The 18801-nt window shown below is 40.3% G+C and overlaps 1 long non-coding RNA gene across 1 annotated transcript in view; it reads right to left on the bottom strand.

Moving 5' to 3' along the window:
- LOC116537639 overlaps positions 1-15832 on the bottom strand; it is a 42533-nt gene extending 26701 nt beyond the window's left edge. The window contains exon 1 of the long non-coding RNA XR_004263228.1: positions 15697-15832. This is a non-coding gene — a long non-coding RNA (uncharacterized LOC116537639). The remainder of the gene's footprint in view (positions 1-15696) is intronic.
- Positions 15833-18801: the final 2969 nt, after the last annotated feature.

Genomic DNA, 18801 nt, shown 5'->3' on the forward strand with positions numbered 1-18801 from the left:
GGTTAATATTGTTATGTGTGAATTTGATACTGCCATTTTGGTGCTAGCTGGCTGTTTTGCCCTTTAGTTGAGCTGGTACTTGTTGTTCCTTTATATGTGTAGAGCCTCTTTCAGGAGCTCTTGTAGAGCTGGCCTGGTGGTGACGAAATCTCTGAGTACTTGCATGTTCCCAAAGGATTTTATTTTTCCTTCACTTATGAAGCTTAGTTTGGCTGGATAGGAGATTCTGGGTTGAAAGTTCTTTTCTTTAAGGATGTTGAATATTGGCCCCCATTCTCTTCTGGCTTGTAGGGTTTCTGCTGAGAGATCTGCTGTGAGTCTGATGGGCTTCCCTTTATGGGTAACCCAACCTTTCTCTCTGGCTGCCCTTAGTATTTTCCCCTTCATTTCGACCCTGGTGAAGCTGACGATTATGTGCCTTGGGGTTGCTCTTCTTGACGAATATCTTTGTGGTGTTCTCTGTATTTCCTGGACTTGAATGTTTGCCTGCCTTGCTAGGTTGGGCAAGTTTTCCTGGATAATATCCTGAAGAATATTTTCCAATTTGGATTCTTCTCTTCGTTGCATTCGGGTACGCCTATCAAACGTAGATTAGGTCTTTTCACATAGTCCCACATTTCTTGGAGACTTTGTTCATTCCTTTTTACCCTTTTTTCTCCAGTCTTGCCTTCCCGTTTTATTTCATTGAGTTGATCTTTGACCTCTGATATCCTTTCTTCTGCTTGGTCCATTCGGCTGTTGATACTTGTGCATGCTTCACGAAGTTCTCGTGTTGCGTTTTTCAGCTCCATCAATTCACTTATATTCCTTTCTATTTTGTCCATTTTTGTTAGCATTTCGTCAAATCTCTTTTCAAGCTTCTTAGTTTCTTTGCATTTGGTTAGAACATGTTCTTTAAGTTCATAGAAATTTCTTACTTCCCACCTTCTGAAGTCTGATTCTGTCATTTCATCACACTCGTTCTCCATCCAACCTTGTTCCCTTGCTGGTGAGGAGTTGTGATCCCTTTTAGGAGGAGAGGTTTTCTGGTTTCGGGTGTTTTCATCCTTTTTGCGCTGGTTTCTTCCCATCTTTAAGGATTTATCCACCTGTCGACTTTGTAGTTGCTGGCTTTCAGATTGGGTCTCAAATCTTTCAGATTGACGTTCTTTTTGTTGATGATGAGGTTATTTCTATTTCTTGATTGTCCTTCTGACAGTCTGGCCCCCCTGCTGTAGGTCTGCTGAGGTTCACTCCAGGCCCTGCTTGCCTGGGGTTCACCTGCAGCACCTGCTGAACAGCAAGGGTTGTTACCAGTTTTCTTCTTCTGCTATCTTTGTCCCAGAAGGATATCCGCCTAGTGACAATCTGATGCCTCTTTTAGGAGGTGTCTTTTTGGATATATAGGGGTCAGGCAGCTGCTTGAGGAGACGGTCTCTTCTTTATATGAGCTCAAATGGTGTGCTGCGAGCTCTGTTGTTGTTGTTCATTCAGAGCTGCTGGGCAGGTACTTTTAGGTCTGCTGCAGCAGAACTCATAAACTGCTTTTTGTTCCCAGGTGCTCTGTCCCAGGGATTTAGGGCTTTATTTATGAGTTTCCGTTATGCTGCCGCCTTCTTCTTTTTTTTTTTTTTCCCTTCAGATCTGCCCAGCCCAGCAAGGAGGCAGCGTAGTCACTGTCGGCCTATAGCAGCTTTGCTGAGCTGCTGTGGGCTCCGCCCCACTGCCGAGTGAACTTCCCTGCAGTCCTGTTTATATGGGTGTAGTTAGAACTGCTTTGACGATGGTGGCCCGCCTCTGTTGGGGCAGAGTCTCTGCTGTGGCGGGTTGCCTTGGCAATGGCGGGCTGCCTTGGTAATGGCGGACGCCCCTCCCCCACTGAGCTGGACTGTCCCTGGTTCAGCTGTGCTTGCTGTGAAACTCTCAATCCAGAGTTTCTGGTTGCTGTTCTTTTGTGGGGGTGGGCCCAGCTGAGCCTGATCGCCTGGCTCCCTGCCTCAGAGCCTTTTTTAAGTTGGTGTTCCAGTCGCCTGTTGAAGAGGCGCCGGAGTCTGTTTGTTTTCCCCTGTGGCCACTCACTGCGCTGGCTTAAACAGCGGCACTGAGGTTTGTGGTGCTTTTTTTTCTTTTTTTTGCCCTGGAATCTATTTATGTTATTAAGTAAGCTTTCCTTTAAGAGGATCAATAAATGAAGAGTTTAAATACTCTCTCTAGTTCCAGTTTATCTGGCATATCCTCTGTGAGGTATACTCTTAGTCATATTCCATAGTCTTGTGAGTATACCAGATGACTAAATGAGGACTACTGCACCACTAAACACCAGTAATGAAAACTCTTATTTAAAGCTTGACACGTAGGGCATAATGATCCTAGACCAGGCACTGTAACTCATGCCTGTAATCCTAGTACTTTGCAAGGCCAAAGTGGGCAGATTGCCCGAGCTCAGAAGTTTGAGATGAGCTTGGTGGGCAACATGCTAAATAAATACAACAGCTAAATACAAAATATTAGCTGGGTATGGTAGCGGGCATCTGCTGTCCCACCTATTCAGGAGGCAAAGGCAGGAGAACTGCTTGAACCCAGGAGGCAGAGGTTGCAGTGAGCTGAGATTGCACCACTGTGCTCCACCCTGGGAGACAGAGCAAGACTCCATCTCAAAAAAAAAAAAAAAAATCCTAATGCAGTTATTTCCTTTTGCATTTATGAGGAGATGTAAGAAATACCCATATTTGATAGTTGGTTTGGAACTGTCTTTGGTATTATATGAAGTATTTTAATACAGAAACATAAAAACATGAGAACGCTGCAGACCCCATGGGCATGGAGAGAAGGAAGTACACTACAGAGTGTTATAGGAAATACTTTCATTCCAGGCACTGCTGTTTAAAGTACCTCTAAACTTCCCTTAAAAGAATAGAAAAAAGAAAAAAGACAGAACATGAAGAAACATTTCACGTGACCCTCTGCACTATTATTTGTTTTAATAATAATAAAAAAAAGCGTTTCAGGGATTTTTTTTTGAGTGCAGTTTATGATGTGATCCATGTTATTTATTTTCTGTTAATGATTTTCAAAATTTCAATTAAAAACATTCAGAAATTTAGCTTTACCACAGTAAGCTGTTCACATGGAAAACTAGTTTGGTTAACTTCATCTGTATAAACATATAGCTAGTGAACTGATGTAAATATTAAACTGGAGAATAAACAGAAACATGCCAAGGACTTGCCCTTATTTTCCACAGTGACCTCAATTTCAGGAATCTTTTCATTACTCTCAGGATTTCATGGTCTTTTAGGGGACTGCAAAGCTGTAAAATAGGCACAGAATTACTTTAAGGTATTGTTGGAAAAAATGTACAAGGAGATGCTCTAAAAGAGCAGAGTATTAAAATTTATACAGTTTGGCTGTTTTCAAAGAAACCTGCAGAATCACCGAGAGAGATCCAAGATGGCTGATCACTAGCAGCTCAGGATTGTAGCTCCCACTGAAAGTGCAGGGAACGAGAGGACGCCACACTTTCAGATCAGTTTTTGTTGCTCACACACCAGGAGATTCCCAGCGGAGGAGCCCCACGGGTCACCAACGTGACTCTTGAGGCCAGTGAGGCAGTTTTGCTGCTGCCTTGGTGCGGCAGTTCTTGGTGCAGAGTCAGAAAAGCACGATCAATCTTAAAGCCGCTGTTTTGGCTGGTGCAGTGGGTTGCTCAGATTTTAGTGCTGGGAATCAACAAGTTGGACGTCCACTCAGAAACCCAACTATAAAGACAGTAATTATAAAGACCATAGATGGATACATCTATAACAAAGGGAAGAAACCAGCCTAAAAAGGCTGAGAATACCCAAAATCAGAACGCCTCTCCCTCTACAGGGGATCACAGTTACTCATCAACAACAGAACAAGGCCTGATGGAGAAAGACTGTGTTCCATTAGCAGAAGCAGGCTTTAAAAAGTGGATGATAAGAAACTTCTGGGAATTAAAAGAACTTGTTCTAACCCAATGCAAAGAAACTAAGAACTTTGAAAAAAGGTTTGACGAAATGTTAAAAATAACACACAATTTAGAGAGGAATATAAGTGAATTAATGGAGCTGAAAAACACAACATGAAAACTTCGCAAACTATGCACAAGTTTTAACAGCCGAATTGATCAAGCAGAAGAAAAGATATCAGAGGTCGAAGACCAACTTAATGAAATAAAACAAAAAGACAAGATTAGAGAAAAAAGGATAAAAAAGGTCTCCAAGAAATATGGGACTATGCGAAAAGACCTAATCTATGTTTGATAGGTGTACCTGAATGTGACGAAGAGAATCAATCAAAGCTGGAAAATACGCTTCAGGATATTATTCAGAAAAACTTTCCCAACCTAGCAAGGCAGGACAATATTCAACTCCAGGTAATACAGAGAACACCACAAAGATATTCCTCAAGAAGACCAACCTCAAGGCACATAATTGCCAGATTCACCAGGGTTGAAATGAAAGAGAAAATACTGAGGGCAGCCAGAGAGAAAGGTCAGGTTACCCATAAAAGGAAGCCTATCAGACTCACAGCAGATCTCTCAGCAGAAACCCTACAAGACAGAAGAGAGTGGGAGGCCAATATTCAACATCCTTAAAGAAAAGAACTTTCAACCCAGAATTTTACATCCAGCCAAACTAAGCTTCATAAGCGAAGGAAAAATAAAATCTTTTGTGAACAAGCAAGCACTCAGAGATTTCATCACCACCAGGCCTGCTTTACAAGAGCTTCTGAAAGAACCACTACAAATAGAAGGGAACAACCAGTATCAGCCTTTCTAAAAAATACCAAAAAAATAAAGAACATCAACATAATTAAGAACTTTCATCAAGTAATGGGCAAAACAGCCAGCTAACATTAAATGGCAGCATCAAACTCACATATATTGTTATTAATTCTAAATTTAAATCCCCCAATCCAAAGACACAGACAGGCAAAAAAAAAAAAAGCCAAGACCCATTGGTATGCTACATCCAGATCCATCTCACATGCAAGGATACACAAAGACTCAAAACAAAGGGATGGAGAAAAATTTACCAACCAAATGGAGAGCAAAAATAAATAAGTAGAAAGCAGGAGTTGCAATTTTTGCTCATAAAATAGACTTTAAAGCAACGAAGATCAAAAGAAGCAAAGAAGGATATTACATAATGATAAAAGGATCAATGTAACAAGAAGAGCTAAAGATCCTAAATATATGCGCACCCAATACAGGAATACCCAGATATATAAGACTTATAAAGAGACTTGGACTCCCACACAATAATAGTGAGAGACAACATCAATATTAGACAGATCAATGAGACAGAAAGTTAACATCGATATCCAGGACTTGAACTCAGATCCGGAACAAGTAGACTTAATTAACATTTATAGAACTCTCCACTTTAAATACACAAAATATACACCTTTATCAGTACCACATCACACCTATTTATAGGTTTAAATGAAATATTGGTTGGCTGCTTGTTAGTTATTTTCTTCCCTCATTTTTTTTCATGTCTTTATTATTAAACACAATGACAGGCATACCCATTTTTAGACTGCATTCTAGCCCGGGCAATAAAGCAACGCCCCTGTTCTCTCTCCCTCTTCTTCTCCTTCTTCTTTCTTCCTCTCCTTCCTTCTTTTCTTTTCTTTTTCTTTTTTTTTTATTGTTTCTCTTTCTTTCTTTCTCTCTTTCTTACTCTTAAAAAAAAAAAGAAAGAAAGAAAAATGTGCAGAATTAAACTTACAGTGCAATCCTCCACAGGGGCTCAACAAAGCCAAAAACCATAAATGAAGTGGGATTGCAAATGTAAAGCTTCCAATGAAATGTTTTTTTATTAAAGAAAAAAAAAGAAAGAAAGAAAAAGAGGCCCATTAATTAAAATACCTTCAAAAGCCAAGAAACTAACTGCAAATCCCACATAGATATTGGCCAATGATTCTGCATAATTTAAGAAATGCTGATAAAGAATGTCTTAATGCAGTGAAATATAATATGAAGTACATGTAATCTCTCATCTTTGGTGTTTATTTTACCAGCCATTTCAGGAAAGAAGTAGAAAATAATTAGTTCAGGTCTAGAAAGAAAATCAAGAAACGTTACAGTAGCCAGTACAATGGTGGTCTCACAGCTAGTAAAACAGTCATTATATGACCAGATTTTCTTTCCTAAAGGCATTCACAGAGTCATTCTGTAATGTAACAATAATTCCTATCATTGTGGACAAAAACCCTGATGTTTGCTTCCCATGACTGGCAAGTAGCTGTATGAAGAGTAAACTATTTCTTTAATCAAAAGAAAATTAACACTAGTATACTTCCTTCAGCCACTAAACTTCTGCAGAAGCATAGATATAATAAAAAAATCATCAGGTGGGTTGTGGTGGCTCATTCCTATAATCCAAGCACTTTGGGAGGCCTTGGGGGGAGGTCACCTGAGGTCAGGAGTTTGAGACCAGCCTGACCAACTTGGTAAAACCCTGTCTCTACTAAAAATACATAAATTAGTTGATGATGGTGGTGCAATCCTGTAATCCCAGCTACTCAAGAGACTGAGGCAGGAGTATCACTTGAACCCAACAGTCTGAGGTTGCATTGAGCCAAGATCCTGACATTGCACTCCAGCCCGGGCAACAAGAGCAAAATTCTGTCTCAAAAAAAGAAAAAGGAAAGACACTTAATCATCAATATTTCATCGCTCAAAAGATTGACTCAGGAATAATAGAGTAGATTAAACCCAGCAAATTAAACTTCATTCAAGTACTTAGGCATATTTCAAGCCACCACAGTGCCTCTGAACACTGTGGAGGTGGTGGTCACTATCCTTGCACTGATAAAGATGACTGAGTACAGGATGGGGACCTGCTGGGGCAAAGCACACTGTCATGACTGTAGCTCTGTTGGAAAAATGTTCAGTGCCACTAAGAAAAACTAGCACTGAGACAAAGGATCTCTCAGCAAAGCAATTTTTACTTTTTTTACTTCCTGCACTTCAGGAAGGGTACCCTCGCTAGCCATCTTGCCGCAAGAGTACAAAGAACAAAGGAAAAGCAGACATTTATCCCTTATGTATTTGGCATCGTCCTTAATGCTGTGTCTGACCTCCACTGGCTGGAGCCAGACCTTTGTGTTCTAAGCAGAAATGACCAAAGACCATTCCACACAGCAGCAGTCCCTGCCAGCCTTTGCATTCTATCAAGAGGCAGGGTAGCTGTTCAAAGACAGGTGGTGTCTATGATGCAACTAAACAGCACTCAGTAAGTTTGAGTCATCAGACACAGGGTAGTCAGCATTCCTGAAAAGGGACAGGAATCATCAACACAAGTTACTGAGATAACAGGCACAAATGCCCCAGGAATGCTGCAAATGCCCTGCACTCCTTACTTCCTTCTCTATGAGAGTTATACCCAATCAACTGAAACATACTTTCTTGCTGAGCCTCCTCAGAATCATTCAAAACAGCATTCCAGAAAACTGCTGTCAATAAATCTAAGTATTTGCTACATGTGTTAGCCAGATTAGAAGTACAGACAGTGGAATGACACTTATCCCAACACTTCCTTTCCTCTCCCATTCTGACACATGAGAAAGCTGAATTCAAGAGAAATGACGTCATTAAACCAAATCCTGGTTTCTGGGACCTTCCTTTTTTAGGTCCTGAACTTCCATAATTCATTCAGACATGATCCTTCATTGATATGTTATTAAAGATATACTTTAGGGGAAGGCACTGTGAGTGAGACTCTCCAAAAAATAAAAAATACAAAAATGGGTTTCAATTAAAAAAAAAGTTTGACAGTTTTTGGCAATGTTTGAATAGAAAATAAGAGTACTGGCCAGGTGCAGTGGCTCATACTTGGAATCCCAGCACTTTGGGAGGCTTAGGCAGATCACCTGAAATCAGGAGTTCGAGACCAGCCTGGGGACAAACATGGATAAAACCCATTTCTAGTAAAAATACAAAATTAGCCAGGTGTTGTGGGGATGCCTATAACCCAGCTACTCAGGAGGCTGAGGCAGGATAATCATTTGAACTGGGGAGGCGGAGGTTGTGGTGAGCCAAGGTCGTGCCATTGCACTCCAGCCTGGGCAACAAGAGCGAAACTCTATCTCAAAAAGAAGAAAAAAGTATCACTTTCAAATAAGCTGACACTTTCTGAACATGTAATAACCAGAGTAACAGACCCACAGAGACCAGTGAGAAGATTAAAAACTACCCCTGTAAACCTCAGTGACACATAGACCACAAGGAAAACTTCCTCTTCCTGTCCCCCAACTAATCCACAGCAACATAATGTCAGCAAGGTGCACCATCTCTCTCCCCTACCTCCAGGCAGCCACAGGGAAAATGGAAGGCAAAGGGACCTCTCTCTGTGTCACTGATAACTGAGGTTCAATAGGAAACAAGAGGCATGAGGGACACCCAAATGTAGGTAACAAGTTTAGTGTCTCCCCTTTGTCTTTCTGCTTCAGATATTATCTGCATATGCTGCTCGTTTCATGATAAGGAAGGAAGCAGCAATAGCATGCCTACTGTGGAAATGTGGGACTACTCATTAGGCATCATGGAACTCAATGTAGGAGTTTTCACAACCCTGGGAAGCTTCAGAACCTGGTCTCCTAACACACATCTAAGATTTGTAAGGATCTTGCCCAAGAAGTGGACTGTGAACCTTCAGGAGTTCACACAGGTTTTCTAGGGTCTTCACACCACTAAGCATAGTAATAGAAACTCCTTCATTTCCTTTTAAAACAATTGTTTTCTCAATTATCCCTCTAAAATTGGGAAGTTTAGACTGGGCACAGTGGCTCACACCTGTAATCCCAGCACTTTTTAAGGCCAAGGCGGACAGATTACTTGAGGTCAGAAGTTTGAGATCAGCTCGGCCTCACTTGAGGCCAGGATGGTAAAACCCTGAATCTACTAAAAAATACAAAAATTAGCTGGGCATGGTGGTGGATACCTGTCATCCTTGCTGCTCAGGAGGCTGAGGCATGAGAATTCCCTGAATTCAGGAAGCAGAAGTTGCAGTGGGCCAAGATGGCACCACTGTACTCCAGCCTGGGTGACAGAGCAAGATGGTATCAAAAAACTAAATAAAATCAAATAAATTGGGCAGTTTAGAGCCTCTGATACAGCTAGTGAGTGTGCACAATGATTACTGGCAATGAGCTAATAAACATCAACAAATAGGCCATGGTGGTTTTTAAAAATTGTGGTCATTAAAAATATACACAACAGGCTGGGTGTGGTGGCTTACACCTGTAATCCCAGCACTTTGGGAGGCCAAGGCAGGTGGATCATGAGCTCAAGAGATCGAGACCATCCTGGCCAACATGGTGAAACCATGTCTCTCCTAAAAATACAAAAATTAGCCAGGCATGGTGGCACACGCCTGTGATTCTAGCTACTTGAGAGGCTGAGGTGGAAAAATTGCTTGAACCCAGGAGGCAGAGGTTGCAGTGAGCTGAGACTGTGCCACTGCACTCCAGCCTGGCAACAGAGTAAGACTCCATCTCAAAAAAAAAAAAAAAAACAAAACCCTATATATCTATATATACACAACATAAAATTTACCATTTTAGCCATGTTAAGTGTACGGTTCAATGGTATTACTTACATACACATTGTTGTGCAACCCTCACTAACATCCATCTCCAGAACTTTTTCATCTTCTCCAAATAAACCTCCATACCCATTAGAGAGTAACTTACTATTCTCCCTTCCCACAGTCCCTAGCAACCACCACTTAGGCCAAGATGGTTCAAGCATTCTGCAATTTTCACTGCTTTAATTCTTTGTCTTGTATCATACAATGTTCTATTGCAGTGGACTATGGATTAAAAACAAAAAGTCTAAGAACACTGATAAAGCCCAATTGTCAATTAGAGGCATAAAAACAGTATCAAGTCATTCAGTTTGCATATAGCGAATATGCGAAGAATAACCATATCCAAATTGACTCTGTAACTGTTAGAGGAAAGGCATTTCATATCTACAATGTGTTACTCCCTTGTAGATGTACAGCTGAAACTGTCTGTGGTAACTTCCACAATGTAGAAACAAAATTTAGAAATTACATGTAAGAGAAATCATTTTATGTGAAATGCAAAAATTCAAAACATGAGGTCAAGAAAGCATGTTTCCTTTACTTTTAAAAAATGTGGCCAGATGCTGTGGCTCACATTTGTACTCCCAGCACTTTGGGAGGTCAAAGCCATTGGATCACTTGAGGCCAGGATTTGAGACCAGCCTGGAAAACATGGAGAAACCTCATCTCTACTAAAAATACAAGAATTACCCAGGCATAGTGGTGCGCACCTGTAATCCCAAATACTCCAGAGGTTGAGGCAGAAGAATCACTTGAACCCGGGAGGTCGAGGTTGCAGTGAGCTGAGATTGCACCACTGCACTCCAGCCCGAGGGACAGAGCAAGACTCCATCTCAAGAAAAAAAGATTTTAGGAAATAATTAAATTTTCAACTATAATGTATATTTGATCTCAAACTAAGCATAACATTTTATTAAATTTTTTAAACAATCATACTTTTTCTTAATCAATTTAAATTAAGTAGTGCATATCACCTATTAAATGAGAAAACATCTTTACATAAAATGGAGGCTATTAAATGTTAAAGTCTATATTAGAGCAAGTTGTATAATAGTTTAATAATCTTGATATTAAAAATATTTTACGGCTGGGTGCAGTGGCTCACGCCTATAATCTCAGCACTTTGGGAGGCTGACACAGGTGGATCATGAGGTCAAGAGATCAAGACCATTCTGGTCAACATGGTGAAACCCCGTCTCTACTAAAGATACAAAAATTAGCTGGGCACGGTGGTGCACACCTGTAGTCCCAGCTACTGGGGAGGCTGAGAAGGAGAATTGCTTGAACCCAGGAGATGGAGGTTGCAGTGAGCCAAGATTGTGCCATTGCACTCCAGCCTGGGTAACATGAGTGAAACTCCATCTCAAAAAAAATAAATAAAAAAAAAAAAAAAAACTTTACATAAATTTACTTTATAATAGTTTATAAAAGTAACATTATTTTTTAAATTCCTGAGGGGGTTCACAAACTTGTATTACTCTGAAGTAAGTTTATAAATTATTATTATTGAGACAGAGTCTCACTCTGTTGCCCAGGCTGGAGTAAAATGGCATGAACTTGGCTCACTGCAGTCTTTGCCTCCTGGGTTCAACTGATTCTGTTGCCTCAGCCTCCTGAGTAGCTGGGATTACAAGTGTGTACCACCATGCTCAGCTAACTTCTGTATTTTTAGTAGAGATGGGGTTTCACCATGTAGGCCAGACTGGTCTCAAACCCCTGGCCTCAAGTAATCCACCAACTCAGCCTCCCAAGGTGCTGAAATTACAGGCATAAGCCAACGTGCCTGGCCTGAGTTCATAAATATTTAAATGTTGAGAAACACCAGTCTAATATAAAAGTTTTTAAAATCAGACTTCAGTAATTTAAACTGCTTCTTGTCCCTGCCTTCCCAAGGAATTCAGTCTACCAGAGAAGGCAGACTATGAAAAGTAATTGCAATGTAACAAGCCCATTATCAGGGAAAAAGAGGCTTCTGCAGGAATATGCAGTAATTAGCCTAGGACTCAGCAAGGAGCTCCCAGAGGAGCAAGACTGAAATGATTGAACTTAGCTGTAAGAAAAGGACAAAAAAGTGTTCCAGCCCAGAGGGAACAGCATGTTCAAAGGCCCAGGCAAGAGAAAAGAAGCCAAGTGCAAGGAGCTAAAATAATCAAAGAAATCCAGGGTAGCCAGAGCATAGAATTGAAACGAGAAGATAAAAAAAAAAAAAAGATGAGACTGTTGAAAGAGACAGGGGTCAAGCTCTGGTGAGTATTGCAAATAGTACAGAATAATATACAAATAATATGGGTGAATATTAAAGAAGTATGGAATTGTTCCTAAGAGTAATGGGAAGCCATTAATGTGAACACAGAGTGAGAATTAGATAAACAAACAACAATGCTTTTAACAACATAAGTGTTCCCTTCCAACAGAGAGCCAGAGTAGAAGAAAAATGTGAGATTTCTCATTTTCAGAGGGCTCAAGCATTCTAACAATGTTCTAATAAGGACTTCCTCAAGTTAAATCTTCCAAATACAGCAAAATGCAAATACTGCCTTTGGCAAAATGCTAACAGCCTAGTGATCGAAAGGTGAACAAGAAAATGACCACATGAACTGACCTTGCAAGTAGACCAGTCTCATCATTTAGACTTTAGAGGCTGCAGCAGGATTACTGTGAGAGTCAGAAGATTTGGGCCTCTGAGTTTCACTATCCTGCTTCAAGAAACAATGGTAAGAATTTATTCCTTGCCTACCCACCTCAACCATATGTCTCAATAATATAAGTGGAAAAGATTTTACCAGCTGCATTGACTCAATCCACCAGAAAAAGACAACAGGCAGCAAGAAAATGCTTCATAATGTATGGCATGTCTAAAGTGATAAGGCTACCTGATCATTTCACACTTCTGAAATAAACACCCTACTGTTCAAATCCATAGGTGGGCATGTCTTGAATCTGCTTGAGTCAGGAACAAAATCCAGAGCCAAATCAACTAGCAGTAAAAACCACTGAATTAAACAAAATAGAAACCAAATGAAAGACCTTAAAACTCAAAACTTCAATCAATCTGGTTCCACAGTCATGGGCCAGGCTTAGGCAGCATACAGCTGACAAAAGTAAATTAGCCTGGAGGTTCTAGACTCTGAACACACTACATGACTTGCTTTGATACCACTTTTGTAGGATCTGTCATAATTTTACATGTCTCAAAAAGTTGTTAGTAATTTTAAAGATCAATGAGAAAGTAAAAGCAAAGTGTTACAAATTTCATCATAGAAAATTATTTAAGTTTTTTGTTTTTGAGACAGTCTCACTCCGTCTCCAAGCCTGGAGTGCTGAACATTATTGTCTTTAAACACAATAATCTAATCAATCACCATCACAACAAAAGCCCCACAACATAATCTGTTTCACTTATAAAAAGCACTGACATTTATAAAATTGTCATAGTCAATTTATAAAACTTTAATAGCAAATTATTTTTACTCAGAATAGTGCTAAATTATCAATATAAAAAAAAACCAGACTGCTATGATGGCTCATGTCTGTAATCCCAGCACTTTGAAAGACTGAGGAGGGCAGATCACCTGAGGTCAGGAACTTGAAACCAGCCTGGCTAACATGGTGAAACTGTCTCTACTAAAAATACAAAAATTAGTCAGATGTAGCAGCGCACACTTGTAATCCCAGCTACTGAGGAGGCTGAGGCAGAAGAATCACTTGAACCTGGGAGGTGAAGGTTGCAGTGAGCTGAGAATGTACTGCTGACTCTAACCTGGGTAACAGAGCAAATAGTCTGTCTCCAGTAAAAAAAAAAGCTTGAGTTATCGTTACATTGCACATGTGTATATTGATAAATCAAGGAGTGCCTGTATTGAGCTTCCACAAAAAATTTTTGGAAAGGTGAAGAAAGGAGCAGTTCCAACATTTTAAAATACTAATTTTTAAAAGCTTAAAAGATTAATCTGTGCTTTTAAAAAGGATTTCACAACTTTTTTACCTGTTGTATTTGTTCTTGGCTGAGTAACTTCAGTTGTATTGTGAGTAAGAAGTTCTGGTCTGTAAAAACATAGTTGATATTAGTATTATAATAAAGCATTTAGAATAAGTCTTCAGGCCTTACTTGCACAGCTGTGCACTAATTATTATTATTATTATTATATTATTAAGATAGAGTTTTATTCTATCACCCAGGTTGGAGTGCAGTGGCATGATCTCAATTCACTGCCACCTCTGTCTCCCAGATTCAAGCAATTCTCCTAAGTCTCTTGAGTAGCTGGGACCACAAGTGCACACCACCACATCCAGCTAATTTTTGTATTTTTAGTAGAAACGGGGTTTTACCATGTTGACCAGGCTGGTCTCCAACTCCTGACCTCAGGTGATCCACCCACCTCAGCCTCCCAAAATGCTGGGATTATAAGCATGAGCCACCATGCCCCGCCAATTTTTAAACATGGTCAATTCTGCTTCATTTTATAGTAAAAAAAAAAAAGAAAAACATTTTGGTGACTTGAATTTTGAAAATAGCAATTTTCAGACATTCAGGTGAGACCACCTGGATATCTCCAAAGTCACCCTTTTTATAAGATAAATATGCAAAAGTCACTTTTCCCCCAAACCAGCTCAATTCTGTTTCTGAGTCTTAGATGAACTGTCCCACAGCACCAAAAGAAGCAGCTTGCTGTATCATCTTAAACTTTCCTCTCCCTTATAACTCAGTCCCAAAGAATATACATAGATGCACAACCCCAATCAGTAAGCAAGACTCTACCTACTTCAACGTGTCTTCAATGAGTAGAAAGAGGCCTTCTGTTCCCACCCCCACACTGAAACCACCCTAGCATTACCCTTCAAAATCAAGCAGGATAACCTTTCTAAAGGGCAGATCCAAATTATTTTAAGTGGTATCTGCTATTGAAATACCCTTGCACTTTGGCTATAATGAATAAATTTTCAACAATCCTGACAACTCCATTTTGCCCACCCTGAGCTATGTTTGCCCACCGAGTTAAGTATGGCATTATGTCCCGAAAGCTTGCAGTCTGAGACACCTGGCATCTTTGTAACCAATTTTCTGAGAAACAGGGCCCAGCAGCCCTGTACATCCTGTATCTGCAACTGTGTAACTGTTACCGCACACTGCTACCCCACATCCTGAGTTAAAAAACAATTTTAAGTAGAACTTTTTGTTAGGCAACCCCCACCTTCCCTTAACCTGCTCCTTCTGTTTCTGTAATAATTGCTTACCACCCTGACCCTAAACTGGTATAAAACTGTGGATCACCCTTTGCTCTTGGCCGAGAGGTTTGAGCGCTAGCTGACTCTTGGATGCCAGCATTAAGGTGGACTCTCAACAAACTCAGTGCGTGGCGCTTCTGTTTAAACTCGCTCGGGTACAACACTATGAGACCATTTAATGACGGCCACTGCTTTGGTAGGCTCTAAGCCTTCCTCCACTTGGCCACACAAGTCTATCTATGCAATCCCACTGTACCCACATGGCACTCCTCACTCCACACAGAATGGGTGAGGCATGTGAACATGTGAGCATATTTGACACCTCCCTGCCTTTACTCACATTTGAAACAGGTTCCCTCTCTCTTTTTGCATTTTGTAAGTGAAGCAGATTATGTTGTGGGGCTTTTGTTGTGATGGTGATTGGTTATTGTGTTTAAAAACGATAATGTTCAGCACTCCAGGTTGGGTGATGGAGTGAGACTGTCTCAAAATCAAAAATTTAAATGATTTTCTTTGATGGAACTTGTAGTACCTTGCTTTTATTTTCTCATTCATCTTTAATGAGACAGTAACTGGATGTGCCACTCCTGCCTTCTTCCCCAAAAACGTTCAATAAATTTTCATTGCATTTTTCTTAGTATTAAGCCTCCCAAGGACAGGGTTCTTGTCAGGCCCAATTTTGCACATCTGATGCTTATACTAAATAAATGTTTGTTCAATAAGTGAATCTAAATATTAATTGTAAATATAAAGAAGTCATGAGATGGGAACAAAGGCCCATCTTCATCAAATTAATCTCTTCTTAATTTGTTTTTGCAGATTATCATCTTACCTTTTCATAAAAATTTAATTCAGTTGCCCACTTGACTGATGTTTTCCAGCCTTGGAATTCAGTATCATGAGGGACTTCTGAAAGGAATGTTTTCTGGTAGTCCTTCCACATACATATCATTTGCACATGCTTCAAATTTTTGGTCTTGAAAAAGATCTTCGAAGTTCTTAAAAGATAAAACTTTGTTTTCAATACCCTTAGGAAGAGAAAGAAAATTATAAATAATAAAGAATAAAACCTAAATAGTATATTTTTCTGAGATGGAGTCTTGCTCTGTCACCCAGGCTAGAATGCAGTGGCATGATCTCAGCTCACTGTAACCTCCACCTCCAAGGTCCAGGTTCAAGCAATTCTCCTGCCTCAGCCTCCCAACTAGCTAAGATTATAGGCACCTGCTACCATGCCTGGCTAATTTTTGTATTCTTTAGTAGAGACAAGGTTTCACCATTTTGGGCAGGATGGTCTCAAACTCCTGATCTCAGGTGGTCCACCGATCTTGGCCTCCCAAAGTGCTGGGATTACAGGCATGAGCCATCGCACCCAGCCTGTAAATACTATTTGGAAGCAGCCTTTTGCTACTATCTGCTGGTGACCTTTAATAACCCTCCTCCATTGGCTGCTGCACACTGGCACATTTCAGGCTGCACTTTCATCTGCACTGCAACCACGAGATCAATGTCCTTTACCCATTCGATCTTGTGAGTGTGCTATTTTAAAAGAAATAACTTTCCACAAAGAATTCATGGAATGTGAAATAACAATAGTAAGCAGAGGCTGGTTTAGATTAAAAGAGGCATAATAACCAAAGTTAGAACAAGACAATTCTTTGGATCCAGATATAAAGCAAATGATGAGCTGACACGAAAAAAATCATTGTTAAATTTGTCAGATGTGATGAGATAGTGGCTGTTCAGGGATGCACACTGAACAGATAAAATGACGTGATGACTGTGATTTGCTTCACAATATTCCTGCAAATGGAGGAAAAGAAATAGAACAAGGCCGGGCGCGGTGGCTCAAGCCTGTAATCCCAGCACTTTGGGAGGCCGAGGCGGGTGGATCACGAGGTCAAGAGATCAAGACCATCCTGGTCAACACGGTGAAACCCTGTCTCTACTAAAAATACAAAAAATTAGCTGGGCATGGTGGCGCATGCCTGTAATCCCAGCTACTCAGGAGGCTGAGGCAGGAGAATTGCCTGAACCCAAGAGGCAGAGGTTGCGGTGAGCCGAGATCGCGCCATTGCACTCCAGCCTGGGTAACAAGAGCGAAACTCCGTCCCAAAAAAAAAAAAAAAAAAAAAGAAATAGAACAAAATGCAGACAATCTTAATGATCACAGAAATTGAGAAATGGGTATTTTAGTGTTCATTATGCTATTTTCTCTACTTTTGAATAGGTATAAAAACTATAACTTAAAAAGATTAAAAAAAAAAGGCCAGGCACCATGGCTCATGCCCATAATCCCAACATTTTGAAAAGCCAGGACAGGTGGATCACTTGGGTCAGGAGTTCAAGACCAGCCTGGCCAACATGGTGAAACCCTGTCTCTACCAAAAAAAAAAAAAAGCTGGGTGTGGTGGCAGGCACCTGTAGTCCCAGCTACTCAGAAGGCTGAGGCAAGAGAATCAGCTGAACCCAGGAGGCAGAGGCTGCAGTGAGCTACTGCACTCCAGCCTGAACAACAGATTGAGAATCTGCCTTAAAAAGAAAAAAAGTAAAAATGAATTTAGTAATCCCTGCTCTGAAGCCTCATCCAAACAGAACTCTAAAGAGAAAGATTCAAGCAATTTACATGGTGCTATTTATATACAGACCTCCCTTGCATGTCCAAATGTAACACTGAAATATTCTGCAACATGATTGTTGGGAATGGCTCAAACCTGGACATGGTAGCACATGTCTGTAGCCCTAGCTACTAAGGAGACTGGGACAGGAGGATAACTTGAGCCGAGGAGTTCTAGTCCAGCCCAGAAAACATAACATGACCATATTTCTTTAAAAAGAAAAGTCAGGGAGCTGACTGATAAATTATTTTGGTGGTATCAACAACTGCTATCAAAACACTACTACAAAATCCAAAATTGTATCTATTGCCAGACCTTTCTCCTTGCTTCCAAACTCATTTACCAAACTGCCTCCTCCACCTTCACAACTAAACTTGAATGTCAAGTTGAAATTAATTAATTAATTAATTACTTTGTTCTTAGATTGGCTTTCCTCTAACATCTAAAGACTTGTCTTAAATTCTTACTTCATGTTATTAGTATCAAATCTGAAGAGCTCCAAGTATAGGAGCTCTTTGACATAAGAAACACATGTGTTTTTGAGAAACCACATAAAGTGAAGTAATCATAGCTGTAAAAAGAAATATGCCCATAAATAAACAACAGTAAAGGATTAGAGGCTTTCAGTTGTACTAGAGACTGATGTTAAATAGAATTATTCTGTTAATTCAGCAAGAAAATATATAAACCTAATTCTGACAAACTTTCTATAAAATAAAAATGAACCATGTGTTGGGGTTGAGAGTAAAAACTGGAAGTTTTAGAAACAGGTGAGGCCAGCTGCAGAATGTGCTCATCACAAATCATCAAGGCTGTCCCAATCACACACTCTGCCTCATTATCCCCCCATTCCACTTATTTCCCGACCATAATCCCTTCTTACATAATAAATATCTCCTACTTACTACACATGTTTCCCTACCAGATTAAATGCTCCAGAATGATGGGGCAGGGCACTGTCTTCCACACTGCCCAGTTTCCAACATCTGACTCACAGGTGCCAAATGACTTCAGGATTATGAGGTTGGAAGTAGTGAGTATTTCCTCAATACTTACAGTGGTTCACAGCAATCAAAATCCTAAGATTTCCTCTCTTCCTTTTGAGGACCATAAAGAAAGCAGCAATACTGTCAGATGCATTTGAACCAGAGCAACTCCATCTAAAATAGGAGCTCGGTAAAATGAGGCTGAGACCTACCGAGCTGCATTCTCAGATAGTTAAGGCATTCTAAGTCACAGTGTGAGGAAGGAAGTCGGCACAAGATATAGTTCATAAAGACCTTGCTGATAAAATGGGTTTCAGTAAAGAAGCCAGCCAAAACCCACCAAAACCAAGGTGGTGACAAGAGTGACCT

This window comes from Sapajus apella, unplaced genomic scaffold, assembly GCF_009761245.1.
Source record: "Sapajus apella isolate SASKATOON/1434 unplaced genomic scaffold, GSC_monkey_1.0 scaffold112, whole genome shotgun sequence".
NCBI lineage: Eukaryota > Metazoa > Chordata > Mammalia > Primates > Cebidae > Sapajus > Sapajus apella.